Raw genomic sequence first — 21394 nt, 5'->3', positions numbered from 1 at the left:
TTAAACCCTAGAATATGGCGCCAGGGTCTATTTTAGATTGGATTGAGAATACAGATAAGGTATGTAGAAAGGCAATGAGTCGGTTGTATTTTTTCGGAATTTGTGATTATTTGATGTTTGTAATAAAATGCTATTAATGTTTTATGACTCAAGTATCATCTTTTATGGTGCAGGGAGTTGGGGAGGAAAAAGGAGGAAGGCAGAGATGAATAGGCTAAATAAGGTCATTGGAAAGGGAAGGGCTATAATAGTTGGAGGAGTGCCATTGCTTGAAGAGGTATTGAGGAGAAGAATACTTGTTAAAATTTTGACCGTTATGTTAGATGAGTCACATCCGTTACATGAAAGAGTGGAGGCACGGCGTAGTTGTTTTAATCAACGTCTATTACAGTTACGGTGTGGCAGGGAGACGATTAGACGCTCGTTTGTGCCGACTGCAATAGCACTTTATAATATGTCTGTTTAAGGGTTAATATTCATTTGTTCTATATACATTTTTATATTAAGCATATTTTAATGTATTTATGTATGTTGTGTCTGTATTATTGTGCAATGACTGTTTGTTTTATGTTTGTTTTTAATTGTGAAATGTTCGGAGTTGTGAAAAACACAATAATTTCCCAGTGTGATAAAGTTTTATTTATCTATCTATCTATCTATCTATCTATCTATCTATCTATCTATCTATCTATCTATCTATCTATCTATCTATCTATCTATCTATCTATCTATCTATCTATCTATCTATTCGTCCAATAAGAGACAGCACTCCAATTTGAGGTATGCTTGAGAAAGGCTCCATGTAAAGAGCCGAAATGTCGCACAGGGGCTAATAAAAAGCCGTTTTTTCCTATCACAAATTGGAGTGCTGTCACTTATTGGACGAATATTGAGGATCTGGGAGCAGTGATCGGGCTCCTGGGACGTGCACCCACCTATATTCCTGACTGGTGCTGCTGGATGGTGGACTATCTATCTATCGATCGATCGATCGATCTATCTATCTATCTATCTATCTATCTATCTATCTATCTATCTATCTATCTATCTATCTATCTATCTATCTATCTATCTATCTATCCAGTGGCGTAACTATAGGGGTAGCAGCGGTGGCAATTGCGGTCCCCCGCACCACATCAATAAAAAGTTACTATGGTAACTGGGGCCTATGTAATAAACTACACGGGGCCCCGCTACTATAGTAACTGACAGTACTTACATACCTCCTTCCGGAGCACAGCGGCAGTCCTGACGTCACAGCGCTGTGCGCAGTGCATGATGTCACAACGCTATGCGCTGCACACAACATCTCGACCCTGGATGGAGTCAGGACCTCCGCTGCGGAGGGTAAGTTTAATACCACTGTCTGCTGGAGCTGATAGGTCGGGATCTGACTCCCGGGACCCCCGCCAATCAGCTGTTTTGAAGAGGGTGCAACGCTCGTACTCCCCTTCATTCCGGTCACTTTCTCACATTCATCCGCCGAAACAGTCGGACAATTAAAAGTGTGAGCAAGTAAGGGAAATGAAGGGGAAGCAGCGCTTGCATGAGCACTGCACCCCCTTTAAAACATCTGATTGGCGGGGTTACGGGAGTCGGACCCTGACCCATCAGCTATTGATGGCCTATCCTGAGGATAGGCCATCAATGTTTAGTGTCTGGACAACCCCTTTTAAGCCTAATGTTGCTAAAGGTTTCCCTTTGTCGCCGTTGTGACAGGGTTCCGTTGTTCCTGACGCAACCAATAGCGCAGTTGACTGCGCTATTGATTCCATCAAAACAACAGAGCCCTGCCACAAAGGTGACAAACGGAAACTTTTAGCAATGTTCCCGTCACCATGGAGATCAATGGTGAAGGAAACGGAAGCTGAGGTTTCAGTTTGCCGTTCTATCGAGGGGTTTACCCGAGGGAAACCTCAGACGGAAGGGCTGCGGTGATGTGAACAGGCCCTTACTAATTATTTTTTTGTGTTTTTTTACAGGTTCTATCATTGGACTACGTCGGATTCGAGGACTACTTCAATGAGAGTTTTTTTTTATTGGCAATAAAATGGTTAATGAGGGTTTTTATTTCAATAAACCTGTTTATTGACAGCGTCCATTACTAAGACGGGGCTTAGTGTTAGTCGGTGCAGAGGCTAACACTAACCCCCATTATTACCCTCGTAACCACCGTCACCAAGGGTGCTGGGAAAAGCTGGGTAAGATCCAGTACCCGACCATTTGTAGTGATGGCCGGGCACTGGGGTGGCCACAGGCTGGTATTATTAGGCTGGGAAAGGCCAAACACAGTGGCCCTTCCCATCCTGGTAATGCTAGCCTGCTGCTGTGTTGTATCTGGTTGGTTATGAAAAATGGGGGGAACCCATGTCATTTTTTAGAATAAATAAATAAATAAAAAATTGGAAAGAACGAAGTGGGGTTCCCCCAATTTTATGACCAGCCAGATACAACATAGCAGCAGCAGGCTAGCATTACCAGGGTGGGAAGGGCCACTGTTTTTGGGCTTTCCTAGCCTTAAAATACCAGCCTGCGGTCGAACGCCACTCCCCGTCCATCACTATAGATGGTCGGGTACTGGATCGTGCCCGGCTCTTCCCAGTATCCTTGTCGGGGTGGGTACCGGGGTAATAATGGGGGTTAGTGTTAGCCTTTGCACTGCCTAACACTAAGCCCCGTTTTAGTAATGGATGCTGTCAATCAGTCAGCAGCTATTAATAAGGCAGTAGTAATAAAGTTTAAAAAAATATAGACATAAGAAATATATTTTATTGAAGTAAAAATCCCACACAACCCTCGTTAACCATTTTATTGATAATAAAAAAAACGCTGTCATCAAAGTAGTCCTGAAATCCAAAGTAGTCCAACAACCGAACTTGTAAAAAAAGACAAACACACAAAAATAATTAGTAACACACAAAAAAGCAAAACAATTCTTATACAAACCTTTCCTGGGTCCAGCGCTGGAGCCCCAATGTCAGCGAGCCGAGCCCATCTAAGCCCATCATGTGTGATACTGTCTGTTGAGCTACTCTATCTAATCCCATCATGTGTGATACTGTCTGCTGGGCCTAATATCTAATCCTATCATGTGTGATACTGTCTGCTGAGCACTGTATCTAATCCTATCATGTGTGATACTGTCTGTTGAGCCACTGTATCTAATCTTATCCATAGCTATAGGGTCGTATTGCTAAATTTATGCTGTCTCCTATATACACATATACATACACGCACACACATTTTTTTGGGGTGGGTATATGTATTGGGGCTATTTCCCCTGACGTTTCATGACCTTAGTGACTCCTCTGGCTGCTAGTGCTGTATTGTTGGATCACTTAGGAGACCCAGTGATGCAGCCGAAAGCTGCGGGCCGTTGGCCATGAGAAGTTTGGGGGGGGGGGGCAAGAAGAACCTTTGCATCAGGGCCCATGAGCCTTTAGCTGCGCCCCTTTATCTTTCTATCTATCTATCTATCTATCTATCTATCTATCTATCTATCTATCTATCTATCTATCTATCTATCGATCTAAAAGCAGGCTTTTCATTCTGGTGTCTATCAGCAGCCTGTTTAAATTGTTTTTAAGCATCGTGCAAACTCTCAACAATCTTTTCTTAAACCTTTTGAAATGTTTTCAAGCGTTCAGTCACTACTGGAAGAGAGGTAGTAATTGGTAAATCAAGAAAGAAGACTGGGTTAAAGCCTGTATTTGCATAAATAAAGACTTTTTGATGTTAAACTAGAGCTATAATATGCAAACTCAGCGATGGGTAATAAATCCAAACAGTCATCCTGAAGATAAGTAATGAACCATCTAAGGTATTGTTCAAGAGCTTGTTTAGTTCTTTCAGTTTGTCCATTTGATTAGGAATTTAATGCAGAAGACAAATTTACTCTTATCCCAAGTGCAGAGCAAAGCTTTTCCAGAATTTAGAAGTGAACTGAACCCCTCGATCAGAAACAACATTGTCTGGAATTCCATGTAATTTCAATGCTTCCCAATCATTAGCTCTGCAGCTTGTTCCAGAAGAGAAATGTAATGTATTGTTGACTACAACAGACCAGATGTCTTCAGTTTAATCCTGTTCTCTTACATCAGTGATAGAAATTGTCCTACAAATCTTATACGATGAATAAGCAGTATCGTGCCCTGAACCCCCCGCATAAAATACAAAGATTTTCTGTACATCTCTTCTCTTTTTAACCCCTTAGTGACCGGGTCTGAAAAGACCTTAATGACCAGCTAAATTTTTCAGTTTTTGCCTCTCCGCCTTTCAGCAGCCATAACTTTTTTATGTTTTTATTGACGTGGCTATATGAGGCCTTTTATGCGAGAGAAATAGTATTTTTTTCCCCACACTTTGGGGATAAAAAATAAAATGTTATGCCGTGAATATAGGAAAAAGGGATTCTCGCCATTGTTTTTCTTATTTATTTTCTATCCCGTTCTAGTTTCACGCTAAATAACCCATTAGATAAAATTTTCAGGTTATTATGGTCGTGTAGATACCTAATATGTGTAGGTTTTTTGTTTTTATTTAGTGTAGGGGCAATAAAATGTGTTTTATTCAAAATAATGACTTTTTTGGGGGACTTTTTTTATTTATTTATTTTTTGTTACTTTTTTTTATTCCCATTAATTGATAACTTTATTTATAACTTTATTTTTTACTAATAATGTATTAGCATACTCCCGTATGCTAATACATTACACTGTGTCACTATGACACAGGCTGCTGATCGGGCAGCACATAGTGTGCCCGAACAGAAGCTAAACGGAACAGACAGCCCTGGGGTCCTTTGTAGGTCCCCAGGGCTGACTGCAGAGGGATTCCCCGGTGTTTGATTGCATCACCGGAACACCGGTGATGCGATCAAAGAGGGGAATTTCCTTTGATCATACCGCGGTCACGGACCGCGGCAATCAAAGGGTTAAACAGCTCGGGTCCGAATGTTTGCCGACCCCAGCTGTGTTCAGGAGGCTCCTCTGAGATCAGGAGCTATTTGTTACAGCTCCTGCTTAGAAGATGAGCGCTCATACGAGCGCTCATCAGCCTCAACTACAGCGACGCCAAAAGACGTTGTTGTAGGCTCGGGACCAGCACCGCCTGCCGTCAAAAGACGGTGGGCGGTCATTAAGGAGTTAAGATGAAGAAAGGGGTGGATTCAAGTAACATCTATTTGCATAGTCTCGGATATAGATTCAGTATTTTGCTGAGTCTTCAGAGTTGATTGGCCGAAGGAGAAGGCAGGATTATTTCCAAATGCCTAGAATCATTCCCTTCTTCTTTCAGTAAGTCTCTGATCAAACACATATGCAGAAAATCAGTGTTAAATGACCCAAACATTTTCAAAATAAAATAGTTTTTATTGAGACATGATAAAAATACAAAATACAGTTAATAGCATCAAAAATGGATTAAAATATAAGTCCTCACAGTAAAGAAAGTACTGAGTGGGCTACTGGCCATAACATCTATACCACACAGAAGTACATTGTAAATAAACAGCCATGGTGAGTCACATAACAAAAATAAACAACTGTGAAATAGACCATCATACTCGATAGACAGAAATGGCAAGGTAGCCAAAAAAAATAATAGAATAGAAGTTGACAGACCATATACAATGGGGTAAAGAGTAGCGATGAGCCCACTTACACCCAACGCGTTTCGCCACCAGGCTTCGTCAGGGGGAAAAGATCCTTTCCCCCCTGATGGATCAGACTTGTTTTCTCAGCACATGCCATGGATGCTAGATTAGATTGGGATCTGGGAATTTGGAGTCAACACCTTTAACTCTGTGTCTTGTACCTTAAATCATTCCTGAACAATTTTTGCAGTGTGGCAACGGCACATTATCCGGCTGAAAGACGCTACTGCTATAAAGGAATACCATTGTAGTAAGGGGTGTACTTGGTCTGCAACAACGTTTAGGTAGTTGGTTTATGTCAAAATAACATCCACATGACTGTCGGGACCCAAGCTATCCCAGTAGATCATTGCTCAAATCATCACACTGACTCCGCTGGCTTTCTTTCTATAGTGCATCCTCGTGCCATCTCTGCCTGAGCAAAGTGACACACATGCACCCGGCTGTCCGTATGATTTAAAAGAAAATGTGAATTATCAGACCAGACCACCTTCTTCTATTGCTCCATGGACAAGTTACCAATGATTATATGTTCATTGTAAGTGCTTTTGATGGCGGACAGGGTTCAACATGGGCACGCTGACCGGTCTGTGAGTATGCAGCCCCAATCCCAGGAAGCTGCAAAGCACTGTGTTTTCTGGCACCTTTGTATCATAGTCAGTATTACCTTTTCCATAATTTTTTGATACATTAGCTATTCTGTGGAATTGGAACAGACAGGCTTACCTTCACGTCAATGAGCCTTGGCTACCAATGACCTTGTCGCCGTTACACCGATTGTCCTTCCTTGAACTGTTTTAGAAGGCACTAACCATTGCATATTGGGAACACTCCACAAGACCTGAAGATGCTCTGACCCTGATCAGCAGAAGTGTATATACCATAATATAAGCTGAGGTGCACATTTAATAGCATCAGCAGCAGTTTATGTATAATAGAACTCCATACATTTAATAAAAATAATTATCGTCACTTTCCCTTTAAGTGTTTCCAAGATGACAGTCACAGAGAACCATACACAAGCGTCTCTTAGCATTCAGTAATGTACGTGAGTATAAATAGACAGTTCAATAAGCATGCCAGTAACAAGAAAAAAGCAAACTGCAGCACACAGCACTCTATTAAAATCGCCTTTATTCACATAGAGACTCGGGACAAACCACAGAGGAATAGTGCCAGAAAGCGTGCCTTGAGAAAGCGTGCTCATTCGCAAAACGCAGGGGCATAGCTAAAGGCTCATGGGGCCCAATGCAAAAGTTCTTATTGGGCCCCCCCCGCAAACTCCTCATGGCCGACGGTCCGCAGCTTTCAGCTGCATCGCTGGGTCTCCTAAGTAACCCAACAATGCAGCACTAGCAGCCGGGGCTTCACTAAGGCTGGGTTCACACACCCTATTTACGGACGTAATTCGGGCGTTTTAGCATTGAATTACGTCCGAAAATGTGGCTCAAAAGCGTTGGCAAACATCTGCCCATTCATTTGAATGTGTCTTACGATGTTCTGTGCCGACGGTCATTTTTTTTATGCGCCGCTGTCAAAAGCCGGTGCGTAAAAAAGACGCACACGTCAAAGAAGTGCCTGTCAGTTCTACAGACGTAAATGGAGCCGTTTTCCATTGACTCCAAGGAAAAACAGCTCCAATTACGTCCGTAATGGACGCAGCGAAAAACGCCTGCACATGCCATTACGCCTGAAATGACGGGGCTGTTTTCTCCTGAAAACAGCACCATAATTTCAGCCGTAACGGACGCTGCCGTGTGTACATACCCCCAGGGCTTAAAATGTCAGGGGAAATAGCCCCAATACATATGTGTCTGCCCTAAAAAAAATGTGTGTATAGGAGACAGCATAGCATATCTATAGCACCACGACCCTATAAACTATGGATAGGATTAGATACAGAGGCTCAGCAGACAGTATCACACATAATCGGATTAGATACAGTGGCTGAGCAGACAGTATCACACATGATAGGATTAGATACAGTGGCTGAGCAGACAGTATCACACATGATAGGATTAGATACATTGGCTCAGCAGACAGTATCACACATGATAGGATTAGATAGAGTGGCTCTGCAGACAGTATCACACATGATAGGATTAGATATAGTGGCTCAGCAGACAGTATCACACATGATAGGATTAGATACAGTGGCTCAGCAGACAGTATCACACATGATAGGATTAGATACAGTGGCTCAGCAGACAGTATCACACATGATAGGATTAGATACAGTGGCTCAGCAGACAGTATCACACATGATTGGATTAGATACAGGGCCCAGCAGACAGTATCACACATGATTGGATTAGATACACAGCTCAGCAGACAGTATCACACATGATTGGATTAGATACAGGGCCCAGCTCGCTGACATTGCGGCTCCAGCGCTGGACCCAGGAAAGGTAAGAATAATAATTTTGCTTCTTTATGTGTTACTGATTATTCTTGTGTGTTTGTGTTTTTTTACAGGTTCGGTTGTTGGACTACGGATTCGAGGACTTCAATGACGGCGTTTTTTTTATTCTCAAAAAATGGTTAATGAGGGTTGTTTTTTTATTTCAATAAAATATTTTTCTATGTGCTTGTATCTTTTTAAACTTTATTATCACCGCCTTAGTAATGGCCGCCGGCTGATTGACAACCTCCATTACTAAGGCGGGGCTTAATGTTAGCAGGTGCAGAGGCTAACACTAACCCCCATTATTACCCCGGTACCCACCGCCACCAGGGGTACTGGGAAGAACCGGGTACGAACGAGTACCCGTCCATCTGTAGTGACGGGCAGGCACCGGGGCGGCCGCAGGCTGGTAGTATTAGGCTGGGGAAGGCCAAAAACAGTGGCCCCTACCACCCTGGTAATGCTGCCTGCTGCTGCTATGTTGTATCTGGCTGGTTATGAAAATTGGGGGGGACCCGAGATCGTTCTTTCCAATTTTTTTTATTTTATTTTTTTTAAATGACGTGGGGTCCCCCCCATTTTTCATAACCAGCCAGATACAATAAAGCAGCAGCAGCCTAGCATTACCAGGGTGGGAAGGGCCACTGTATCTAGCCTTTCCCAGCCTGTTAATACCAGCCTGCGGCGCCCCAGTGGCCGACCATCACTACAGATGGTCAGGTACTGGATCGTAACCGGCTCTTCCCAGCACCCCTGGTGGCGGTGGGTACCGGGGTAATAAAGTACCTCTGCACCGGCTAACACTAAGCCCCGCATTAGCAATGGATGCTGTCTATCAGCCGGCGGCCATTACTAAGGCGGTAGTAATATAGTTTAAAAAAAAAATACAAACACATAGAAAAAATATTTTATTGAAAAAAAAAAAAAAAACACACAACCCTCATTAACCATTTTATTGATAATAAAAAAAAAAGCCGTCATCGAAGTAGTCCTGGAATCCGCCGTAGTCCAACGACCGAACCTGTAAGAAAACTCACAAAAAATGATTAGTAACACATGTTAGGCTTAGATACAGGGCCCATGTGTGATACTGTCTGTGGGACCCTGTATCTAAGCTTACCACAACGTAGGCTTAGATACAGGGTCCAGCAGACAGTAATCTTATACAGTATAAGATTACTGTGTGCTGGGGACCTGTATCTAAACCTACAGTGTGATAGGCTTATATACAGGGCCCATCAGACAGGATCACACATGGGCCATGTATCTAAGCCTACCATGTGATTGGCTTAGATACAGGGCCCAGCAGACAGGATCACGCATGGGCCATGTATCTAAGCCTACCATGTGATTGGCTTAGATACAGGGCCCAGCAGACAGCATCACACAATCTGTAATCCTGACTCATGGGCCCCCTAAGCCTGCTACATCGTAGGCTTAGGGGTTGTGCAGTCCCTAAACATTGATGGCCTATCCACAGGATAGGCCATCAATAGCTGATGTGTCTCTCGGGACCCGCAAATCAGCTGTTTTGAAGGGGCCGCAGCACTCGTACGAGAGCTGCTTCCCTTCATTTCACTACTCGCCCACACTGTGAATCGCCGACTCGGATTCACAGTGTGACTGGAATGAAGTGACAGGAATGAAGGGGAGCAGCTCTCATACGAGTGCTGCGGCCCCTTCAAAACAGCTGATTGGCGGGTCCCGGGAATCGGACCGCGCCAGTCAGGGCTAATCTTACCTTCCTCTTCGACCGCGGCGGGAGTTCTGTCGTCTCGATGCTGTGCGCGGTGCATAGCGCTGTGACGTCATGCGCTGCGCACAGCGCTTGACGTCAGGACCTCCGCTGCGATCCGGAACCAGGAAGGTAAGTAAAGTCTGTTACTATAGTAACAGGGGCCCGCGGCCCGAGTTACTATAGTAACTTTCTATTGATGTGGTGTGGGGGGCTGTGGGCCCCCCTGGCTTCGGGGCCCGGTCGCAATTGCGACCGCTGCGACCCCTATAGCTACGCCAGTGGCAAAACGCCTGTAGCACTGTTGTAATACTATTCCTCTGTGATTTGGTGTCGAGCATCTATGTCAGCTCATTTATAGTATAATTACCACATACCACTGTGAACATAAATCCCCGTGGTTTACTGTGGTAGTCATTGACGCAACATTTTTTTAGACTTTAAAAATTGAAAACCAACTTTACTCTATACATGAACTGTATATGCAAGAGACCACAGATAGAAGTGAACGTTAGTCAACAAGGTTACCAGCAAGCCAAAATGTACATTGCAATTTAAAGAGTAAGGCCCCATGCATACGACCGTAAAATCGCCCGTAATTACGGGCCCATACATTTCTATGGCCGACGGACACCTTCCCGTATGTCTACGGGAGGGTGTCCATACCGTAGAATATTTTTATTTTATGGACCGCGCTCCTATACTTTATAATGGGAGCACAGCCTGTAAAAACGGCTATCCGTGGCCGTCCGTGCCCGTAATTATGGGACGGAATTACGGGCACAGTAGTGTGCATGAAGCCTTAATGGTTATTTCGCTGCAAATGGATTTATTAATAAATATACTGAAAACAGTGTAGGGAAAATATGTAATTTTTCTGCCCAGAAGACCATAAAATTGAAAAATAAGGCAAAATAATAACAGGAGTGGAGATATATATTTATTTTTTATTCTGCTGTAAGAAGAATCACATCTTGTATGTCTTCACTAGTCTTACCATCTAAATAACTACATATACTGTATGTTTCCTTTGATCATTTTACAATTTGTACAAGTAGTCTCCAAAACAGGTTGAGTAAGGCCTCATGCACATGGCTGTGCCTGTAATCAAGGCCCGTACATAATTCCCGTCATGGTTCTACGGCACAGACACCCTTCCATAGTGATATGGAAAGGTGTCCGTGGCCAATAGAACTGGACGGGTCCGTAATTGCGGACCGTATTACGGTCCGCAATTACAGAGTTTTTTTTACAGTCGTGTGCATGGGGCCTAACTCTGTAGTTTCATTGAATCACTTATCTTGTTCACATCCTGGGTTACAGCCTGTTCAATATTCCAGAGCTACAGTCCCAATTGTTACTTTCATCGCCTGGCTCCAGAGCCTCTCTGCGCTGCTCTTACCCCCTCGCTCTGTTCGTGTTGGCAGCCATATTTCATTGCTCCCTCAACTGGCATGCACTCGCAATGTAATTTTGTAATTTGGAAAGAGGATATAAGAATTTTCAGCCACACTTTGTTTAAGTGTCTCTGTGTCTTGTAACCCTTTAGCCTTGTTAGGGCTTGTCCACACATAACGGAATTGCAGCAGAAAATTTCTGCCGCAATTCCGCAGGAACTAGCAGGATTTGTCCTGCGGAAAAACAGCACGATTTACTGCATTTTTTACTGCAGAAAATGATTTTGCTGCGTTTTTCTCAATGTTGGGAAATGGTGACATCCCCTCTGAAAAACGCAGCAATTCAGTCCACTTTCCGCAGTAGGAATTGACATGCTGTGGTCCAAAAAATACGCACCACAGGTCAATTTCTGGTCGGAAATTTTAAACAGCGTGTGGATGAGATTTGTTAAATCTCAGCCACTTTGCTGCTACTGTATTCTGCTGCGTATTTTTCCACAATTCCAAATCTAAAATATGCAGCAATTCTGCTATGTGTGGACAAGCCCTTATAGTATATTCCAGAATTGTTCTTGGATCTGTCCCTTTGCGCCGTTCCTATTTTTGTGCCTTTATCTTTTAGAATACATAATTTATCCGCTTTCTCTACAAGTTGACAGGTTATTGGCCTTTCATGTGACGTCCCATTCACTTTTGTGCAACAGTCAATTTGATTGATGAGCGCACTCATTGAAGCTCCAGCATTTAAATTCATTCACAGGGACAGCAACACGCCTTGACTCATTCACTCCTAAGTAAAATTTTCTAAAAAAAACCAAAAACAAAACAGCTTAATAGGACACTAAAAATTAAGAAATGTAATTTTATTAAATTCTAACATGAGAATATATTCTTATATAACACTGATTATAACTCTAAACATGGTGGTTAGTTAATTTGACAGCAATAGTAGTCTCTAGACGAGACAAGATTGTATTTGCTATGATGAATTTAAGGTCAGGTTCAGATGTTGTGCATTGTATATACTTTTAACCCCTTAGGGACATGCCCATTTTGGCCTTATGGACCAGGCCGTTTTTTTTTTTTTTCAAATCAAACATGAGTTACTTTATCTAGTAATAACTTTGGAATAAATAAGTACTGCGACATATCGAGCACACAATGGGGTAACAAGAAAAAAAAAATATACAATTTTTTAATGAGAAAAAGGAAATGCCATTTCCCAAAGGGGCTAATGCCTAATAAGTTTAAATACACTTTTTTAAAGACTTTTATTTAGAAATATATGCAAATTTATTTTAATGGAAGAAAGGGGACCCATACCCTTTCTAAAAAAGGAAACTACATCCTTGAGGAATTAATCTAGGGGTGTAGCGAGCACTTTGATCCCATAAGTGTTTGATATAATTTATTACAATTGGGCAATGAAAATTAAAAATTACATTTTCTTTCAATAAGACGTAGCTTTAACACAAAATCTTCTAAGGAGAAAAAATAATAATTTGTAAATCAACTTCTCCAGAGTATGAAAATACCCCATATGTGGTAATAAACTGCCATTTGGGCACACGGCAGGACTCAGAAGAGAAGGAGCTCCATTTGCCTTTCGGAGCACAGATTTTGCTGGATTGATTTCTTGGCACCATGTCGCTTTTGCAAAGCCCCTAAGGCATCATTACAGGGGAAAATCCCCAAAAGTGACTCCATTTGGGAAACTTCACCCCTTGAGGAATTCATCTAGGAGTGTAGTGAGCATTTTGAGCCCACATGTGATTTATAGATTTTATTAGAATTGGGCAATGAAAATAAAAATAATTATTTTTCTCTAATAAGATGTAGCTTTAGCTCAATATTTTTCATTTTCTCAACAAATAAAAGGAAAAAAATAACCAAAACATTTGTAAAGCAATATCTCCTGAGTATGGAAATACTGCATTTGTGGTCATAAACTGCAGTTTAGGCACACGACAGGGCTCAGAAAGGAAAGAGTGCCATTTGGCTTTTGTAATGAAAATTTTGCTGGATTGGTATCTGGGTGCTATGTCACATTTGCAGAGCCTCTGTGGGACCAACACAGTGGAAATCCCCCAGAAGGGTGCCTATTTTAGAAGCTATACCCCTCAAGGTATTCACTTAGGGGTATTGTGAGCATTTTAACCCCACAGATCTTTTCTGGAAATTAGTGTGCACTCGATGTTGCAGAGTGAAAATGGAAATTTTTCCATGGATATGCCATTTCAGTGTCCAATATGTGGGGCCAGCTTGTGCCACCATGAAAAGACAGCTCTCTAATTATTAAGCTGTGTTTCCCAGTTTTAGAAACACCCTAGATGTGGCCCTAATCTTTTTCCTGGACATTCAACAGTGTTTAGGATTGAAAGAGTACCATGCAAAATTGAGTCCTAATTTGGCGATTTACAAAGTATTGGTTCACAATTGCAAAGACTCTGATGGGAAATAATAAAAGAAACCCCTGAGAAGTGACCCTATTTTGGAAACTACGCCCCTCAAGGCATTTATTAAGGGGTGTAGTGAGCATTTTTATGTTATTCCCCTGTTTGTGCCACTGGAGACACACACCCCAAAAATGGTTAAAAGGGTTCTCCCCGGTATTGCGATACCATTTATGTGGAAGTAAATTGCTGTTTGGGAAAGCTGTAGGGCTTGGAAGAGAGGGAGCGCCTTTTGGCTTCTTTTTTTAGTAACTTTGAGTATTACTGGTATTTCAGTTTATAACGTGGGGGAATATGTAAACTGGGCAGAGTACATCAGGGCATAATAATGTGGTATAATAATAGGATAAAAAAAACAATAAAATAATCCATAGATGTGTGTTACGCTGTGAAGCAATCCTTCATGCACAGGCCAGTGTCGCACTGATGAAAGGTGTCCTTTCTTATCCCCCTTTTGGTACTCACTCTGCACCTTTGCAGTTTGGGTAATTTTTCAGGGAAAGTGTTGTCCTGGTATAATACGGGCACCGTCGTTTCCAGCGGATATGTTTGAGCCCTCACCTTCCTGGTTCCCTAATTTTAGGGCCTTGATAAATCGCCTCTTGAAACAGAAGAAATGTTCCACTCGAGACTGCAGAACTGTATATTATTTATTTCCTGACCTATTGGAGCCTTAACTTATTTTATTTTTTATAGACATAGTGATATGGGGGCTGTTTTTTTGCGGGACGAGCTGTAGTTTTTATTGGTATTATTTTCGGGTACATGCTACTTTTTGATCACTTTTTATCCTATTATTTGGGAGGCAAAGTGACCAAAAACCAGCAATTCCGGCATAGTTTTTTAGTTTTTTTTATATAGCGTTCACCATGCGTTATAAATTGCATGTTAACTTTATTCTGCGGGTCAGGAAGATTCTGGCGATACCAAAATGATAGCACTTTTTTATGTTTTACAACTTTTTGAACAATAAAATTATATATTTTTTTCTGTTTCCATGTTATGAGAACCATAACTTTTTAATTATTTTGTCGACATAGCTGTATGAGGGCTTGTTTTTTGCAGGTTTTTGTAGTTTATATGGGTACCATTTTTGGAAACATGCAACTTTTTGATCACTTTTTATTCCAATTTTAGGAAGGCAAGGTGACCAAAAAACAACAATTCTGGAATTGTTTTTTTAGGTTGTTTTTTTTAGCGTTCACCGAGCGGTATAATTAACAGAATATGAATAAAGTTCAGGCCATTAAGGATGCAGCAATACCAAATATGTATATATAGTTATTTTTTTTCCCTTTCAAGAACTTGATAAGGGAAAAAGGGAAATTGTGTTAGGAAAATGCCTGTTCCTTTATGATCACCATGACTACGTTCTAGCTTATGGGCGGTTCTGGTTTTACTTTGAGCCTATCTCTTTTCTCTATCCTTATGCCTATCAGGTGTAGGTTTAGTATTTCTTCCGCCTGGTATTTGCTTGTGATTCTCCTGTCTGCATGTGTTTTGATCAATCTACTTTCCTACACCCTTTACCTCTGACTTCTGGACTACTTGGAAATTGACCTCGGTGTGTATTTGGATAACCCTTTGTTTACCGATTTTGAATTTCTGCTCCTGGCTGGTTCTGACCTCTGCTTTACCTGAATTCCTCTTGCTTTCTGTTTTGGACATTCTGTTTACCCTCTGGTTGTCTGGTTCCTGTTAAGTTTTGCCTGCATTGCACCTCTTATTCAACACTGAACTCTACTAAGACAACCTGGATTCTATGCAGCAAAAACCATCCAGCCTTGCGGTCGGCTCTGCCGAAAACCTTAGAGTAGACTCTGTTGATCAGAGTTATGACGGATTTGAGGTTGCGGATTTATTTGCATGCTGTCTCCCAGCAGTCTCCAGCAGCTTTTGTTGAACTGCTCAACTTGCTATTCCATAACAAATTGTTTTATTTTATTACTTGAAACTTGTATTTTTTTTATCTTTTACAACTTTTTTTTCCCTTTTTTGTTTTTTTACATATTTTTTTAGTCCCACTAGAGGATTTGAAGGTCCAATTGACTGATTTCTGTTCTAATACATTGCTCTACCTATGTAGTGCAATATATTAGAACTGTTAGTTGTTCACTGACATCTAGCTGACTAGGCTTCGCCTCCGGGAGGTGCCTAATCGGTTTCTGTAATTGGCAGACCAAGAGGCCTTTATTAGGCCTCCTGTTGCCATAGCAGCCGGCAGGGGTGCCGATTTGGCTACAAACCACTAAGATGCAGTGATCGCTTTTGATCGCTGCATCTAAGGGTTTAATGGCCGGGATTGGAGCTAGCTCTGATCCCTGCCATTACAGTAGGTTGTCAGATATAACATACATCTGACACCACCCCTGATGACGCGTGCCCAGCTTCCAAGCCTGCACCATCTTCCCGTCGCTACCGGAAGCCTTTTAGGCCTCACTTTTGGGCGTGGCCTAGGAGGCTTCCGTTGTCTGCAGTCCAGAAGGCCAGTGTTAGGACTCCGGTTGCCATTGCAGCCATCAGCACCCAGGCTGGGGTGCCGGTTGGCTACAATCTACTTAAATGCAGTGGCCGCTTTTGACCACTGCATTTAAGGGGTTAATGGCAGGGATCAGAGCTAACTTTGGTCCTTGTCATTACAGTAGGGTATCAGCTATAACATACATCTGACACTCGTGGCTGATGGCATGGCCTCAGCTTCTGAGCCTGTGCCATCCATTTGTCGTAAGTATACGACAAATTGCGGGAAGCACTAGCTTTCCATAATGTATACTTATGACAAATGTTGGGAAGGGGTTAATAGCCTATCTATGGCATCAGTGTAAACGTCTATAAAGTCCATATTTTATTTACTATAAAATCACAATTCTGGTTGGTTTGCCCACTCAAATTAGGTGCAGTGATGCAAAACTTTTTCCTGTGGACAAAAATCTAAAAAAAAAAACATTTTTTTTTTTACAGTAAAATGACAGTTTCATCTTTTATTAAAAAAAACAGGGGAGGGGAGGGGCTCTGTGTTAGATATAACACAATAAAAATATTAATTTACAATGGGCTAACATTTTAAAATAGAGGGGCCACAAGCTCCACATTTAGCATTGTAGATAAAACAAATATTGAAACACTGCAAAGCAATAAACAGCTTTTACCCTGTTGAGATGGCCCTCTTCATCCTGCAATCAGCCTTTGTTATATTGGGCCTTTACAATCACCAGAAGTCAATCAGAGGCTTCAAAGGAAAGGTGGCTAATGCAAGTATGCTTAAAAAAACAAAAAAAAAACAAAAGTTGTCATATAGGAAATTATATCAAGAATATGGACCCGTTGGTCTCCAATGCCTCATCACAGATCACCTATTTCTTCCAATCCATTAGTAAGTGTGAGCTTTGGAATTCATCAGCTCCTACATTACATGAAATCTAAGGCCTTATTCACACAAACGTGCAGTGGCGTAGCAATAGGGGTTGCAACGGTCGCAGGGTCCCCATTGCCATACAGCGCTGACCGCGCCAGTCCTTGCTCCAGCATTCACTGCGCCACTAGCGGCTCGGCGCAGGGAGGCGCGATGTAGTGACGTCATCGTGCATGTCTGCACCGAGTCACTCACAGCACAGTGCAGAGGAGGAGAAGGAGAAGGATTTCCTCCACCTGTTGTGAGAACGGGGATAGGTAAGTCATTATGTTATTATTTTTCTATTAGGTAAATACATATGGGGGCATTATACTGGGTATGGGAGGGCTCATATGGCAGCTGCTGAGGGGGCATTATACTGTATGGAGGGCATTATACTGTATGGGGGGCATTATAATGTATGGGGGCATTATACTGTATGGAGCAGCTATGGGGGACATTATGCTGTATGGGGGACATTATACTATATGGAGCAGCTAAGGGGGAGATTATACTGTATGGGGCATTATACTGTATGGAGCCGCAAGGGGGCTTTATACAGTATGGGGAGCATTATACTGTATGGGGCAGCTATGGGGGCATTATACTGTATGAGACATTATAATCTATGAAGGCATACACTGTATGTGGCATTATAGTGTATAGGGCACATATGGGGGCATTACACTGTATGGGGGCATTATACTGTATGGGGCAGCTATGGAGGGCATTATACTGTATGTGGCATTATAGTGTATGGGGCAGCTATAGGGGCATTATACTCTATGTGGCAGCTATGGGTGGTAATATACTGTGGGGGAAGCTTAGGAGGCATTATACTGTGGGGGCAGATATGGGGGCATTATACTGTGTGGGGGCAGCACTATACTGTGGGGGTCAGCTATGGGGGCAATATACTGTGTGGGGGCAGCTATGGGTGGCATTATAATGTGTGGTGGCATTATACTGTGGGGGGCATCTATGGGGGGCATTATACTCTGGGGCATTCATGGGGTATGACGGGCAAGGCAGCTGGGCATACGTGGGTGCAAGGGTCTGGTGGTGTTGGGGAGGGGTAGGGGGGCCCAAGCTGAATTTTTGCACCAGGGCCCATGAGCCTTTATCTACGCCCCTGCGAACGTGTTATACAACGGCCGTCACACGGACTTATGTAATTCAATTGGGCTGTTCTCACACCCGTTGTTTCAACGGACCGCGTGAAGGGTCCATGAGAAAATAGGACATGAGGGGTGTGTGATAACACGTCCGGCAGTGCAGAGCACGGATGCACCTCGGACATGAAAAACGGCTGTTTTTCACGTCCAAGATGCGCAACGCTCATGTGAATCCGCCCTAATAGACAGGAGAAAGCTGCTTTTAACATAAAATTGGGCCCTCTTATCTACTAGGCCCTTGAGCAGCCACCTATATGTAATATCTTCCCCTGGTTTAACTTCATTAAAGTGTGACTGGATCCGAGCCATGGGCCTGTTTGGTGCCCTCTGTCAAATGCACTCTAAGGCTAGATTCAAACGAGTTTATTTCCGTTTTGCGGGTGTAAAGGAAGCAGCGTGTATGGTGTGCGTCTGCATTTTTTACATGCATATGTCATGTGTTTTTTTTTACGTCTGCAAAAAAACCTGAAGGTGATGTTTTTTTTCATCCACATCATTTCTTTTGCATTTGGTGCATGAAAAACACGGAGAAGCACATGGATGACGTCCGTGTGCTGATAGAAAAAATTGTATTCGGCACACTCTTGGAATATTTAACGTCAATTTATTTAAATTTTTTCAATTTTTTCGTAATGCCAGTGGCTACATGTGCAACGTTTCGGTCGTGAGACCTTCGTCGGGCACTAAAGAAACATATATAGGTGATTATAGTATACTATACAGATTCCATACATAAATTCAGGATGTGTGATACATAGATTTACATGGAAATGCATTCCAGAAGATATATACAAGGAAACAGGTACAATATTGGGTAATAAAAAAGGAAGGTACGGTGTCTGGCATCCTGTAACAGTAAATCGCATCAAGTGGCGTGTAGATCTCCTTTTAGAAAAACAATATGTTTTGTATGTGTGACTGTACATACATGTGAGAGTGTTCCAATAGTATTGAATTAATCAGATCCGTCCACAAGAGGTAGTTATAGGTAATAAGCGAGCCTAAATAGAAACTGTGGGCATAGAGTGTCAATATATCAATTGTGGACACACCATGAAGGTGGGTGTGGATGTCCATAACAAGTAGGTATCTAGGAGACAGTTGAGGAAGTAGGTCAACATTTTTCATGAGAAGAACCACAAGCTGTACGTATGTGAGATACATAAGGGGTGAAATAGGGTATGAGACAGAACAGGAATAGACTCAAAAGCCAGATCCATGTACAGTATATTGAAGTGATAAATAAATAAGTCCATAGAAATGATAAACAGTAAATGAAAATACAATAAATATAAAAATGAAAGAAGCACAACTAGATAAAGTGAAGACATACCTGAGCCGTACTGGGGACTGGTTTAGCGATTTTGCTGGCGCTGTTATTATGGTAATGGCGGCTTACCGCTCTTAATGGCGCTAGTAATCCCTAGTGACGTCCTGCTTTATATACCCTATAAGCAGGGAATATGGCGCTTATGAGTGTGGGGACGTCATAACCAGCATCAGTGCACGTGTCCAGGAATGCCCGGCAAGATGGCAAATGATACATTGATACTCTATGCCCACGGTTTCTATTTAGGCTCGCTTATTACCTATAACTACCTCTTGTAGACGGATCTGATTAATTCAATACTATTGGAACACACTCACATGTATGTACAGTCACACATACAAAACATATTGTTTTTCTAAAAGGAGATCTACATGCTACTTGATGCGCTTTACTGTTACAGGATGCCAGACACCGTACCTTCCTTTTTCATTACCCAATTTTGTACCTGTTTCCTTGTATATATTTTCTTGAATGCATTTCCATGTAAATCTATGTATCACACATCCTGAATTTATGCATGGAATCTGTATAGTATACTATAATCACCTATATATGTTTCTTTAGTGCCCGACGAAGGTCTCACGACCTAAACGTTGCACATTTAGACACTGGCATTACGAAAAATTGAAAAAAATTTACGTTAAATATTCCAAGGATGTGCCGAATACAATTCTTTCTATCTGTAACTGGGTTGGGACCCTATTTCGAGCACCTGAGAAAAACTAGTGCTGTCTGAACAAAACCACACGCAGACATCTGTGTGCTGTCTGTGGTTTTTACGCACCCATTGACTTCAATGGGCTGCATGGTGCATAAAAACGCATGAAAATAGAATCTGCAGTAACTTTCACGCAGCGGACCCACGCGGCGCGAAAAACAACGGATTTCTGAATAGCCCCACTAAATTACATAGGTCCATGTGACGGTCCTTGTTTTAGTGTGTAACACGGATGTAAAATACGCTCGTGTGAATCAGGCCTAAAGCACATTTCGGGCATGCCCAGACGTGGCGGATTTCTTCCGCAACTGTCCACATCAATGCCGCACAGAATCTGCGTTGCAGATTCTGTTGCGGATCTGCCCAAAATGGGCATTAAATTGATGCAGACTAGCCGCTGCGTATTGAGGTGAAAGTACTTCCCTTCTCTCTATCAGTGCAGGATAGAGAGAAGGGACAGCACTTTCCCTAGTGAAAGTAAAATAATTTCATACTTACCGGCCGTTGTCTTGGTGACGCGTCCCTCTTTCGGCATCCAGCCCGACCTCCCTGGATGACGCGGCAGTCCATGTGACCGCTGCAGCCTGTGATTGGCTGCAGCCGTCACTTAGACTGAAACGTCATCCTGGGAAACCGGACTGGAGGAAGAAGCAGGGAGTTCTCGGTAAGTATGAACTTCTATTTTTTTTACAGGTTGATGTATATTGTGATCGGTAGTCACTGTCCAGTGTGCGGAAACAGTTACTGCCGATCGCTTAACTCTTTCAGCACCCTGGACAGTGACTATTTACTGACGTCGCCTAGCAACGCTCCCGTAATTACGGGTGCACACACGTAGTTACCCATAATTATGGGTGCACACACGGAGTCGCCCGTAATTATGGGTGCACACACGGAGTCACCCATAATTACGGGAGCCCCATTGACTTCTTCAGTCTGGCTGTAGACCTAGAAATACACATAGGTCCAGCCAGAATGAAGAAATGTCATGTTAAAAAACCAATACGCTCCGCAGCACACATAACATCTACATTACATCTGCGGACTTCATTGCGGAATTTAGAATCTCCATTGAAGTCAATAGAGAAATTCCGCAATGAGTCCGCAACCAGTCCACCACACGTCCGCAACAACCATT

General features: G+C 42.4%; 1 long non-coding RNA gene across 1 annotated transcript; it reads right to left on the bottom strand.

Annotated features, from left to right (window-relative positions):
- Positions 1-11608: 11608 nt before the first annotated feature.
- LOC142740941 (uncharacterized) lies at positions 11609-19646 on the bottom strand. Its single transcript, XR_012880932.1, has 3 exons — positions 19542-19646; positions 16792-16902; positions 11609-11993 (listed from the first exon to the last, which is right to left on the bottom strand). It is a non-coding gene; the product is annotated as an uncharacterized LOC142740941 (long non-coding RNA).
- Between the last annotated feature and the right edge of the window lie 1748 nt (positions 19647-21394).

The sequence above is a fragment of the Rhinoderma darwinii genome, chromosome 2 (assembly GCF_050947455.1).
Source record: "Rhinoderma darwinii isolate aRhiDar2 chromosome 2, aRhiDar2.hap1, whole genome shotgun sequence".
NCBI classification, from domain to species: domain Eukaryota; kingdom Metazoa; phylum Chordata; class Amphibia; order Anura; family Rhinodermatidae; genus Rhinoderma; species Rhinoderma darwinii.
Note: the sequence above shows the minus strand (reverse complement) of the source record. Positions and strands in the feature narration are given on the sequence as shown.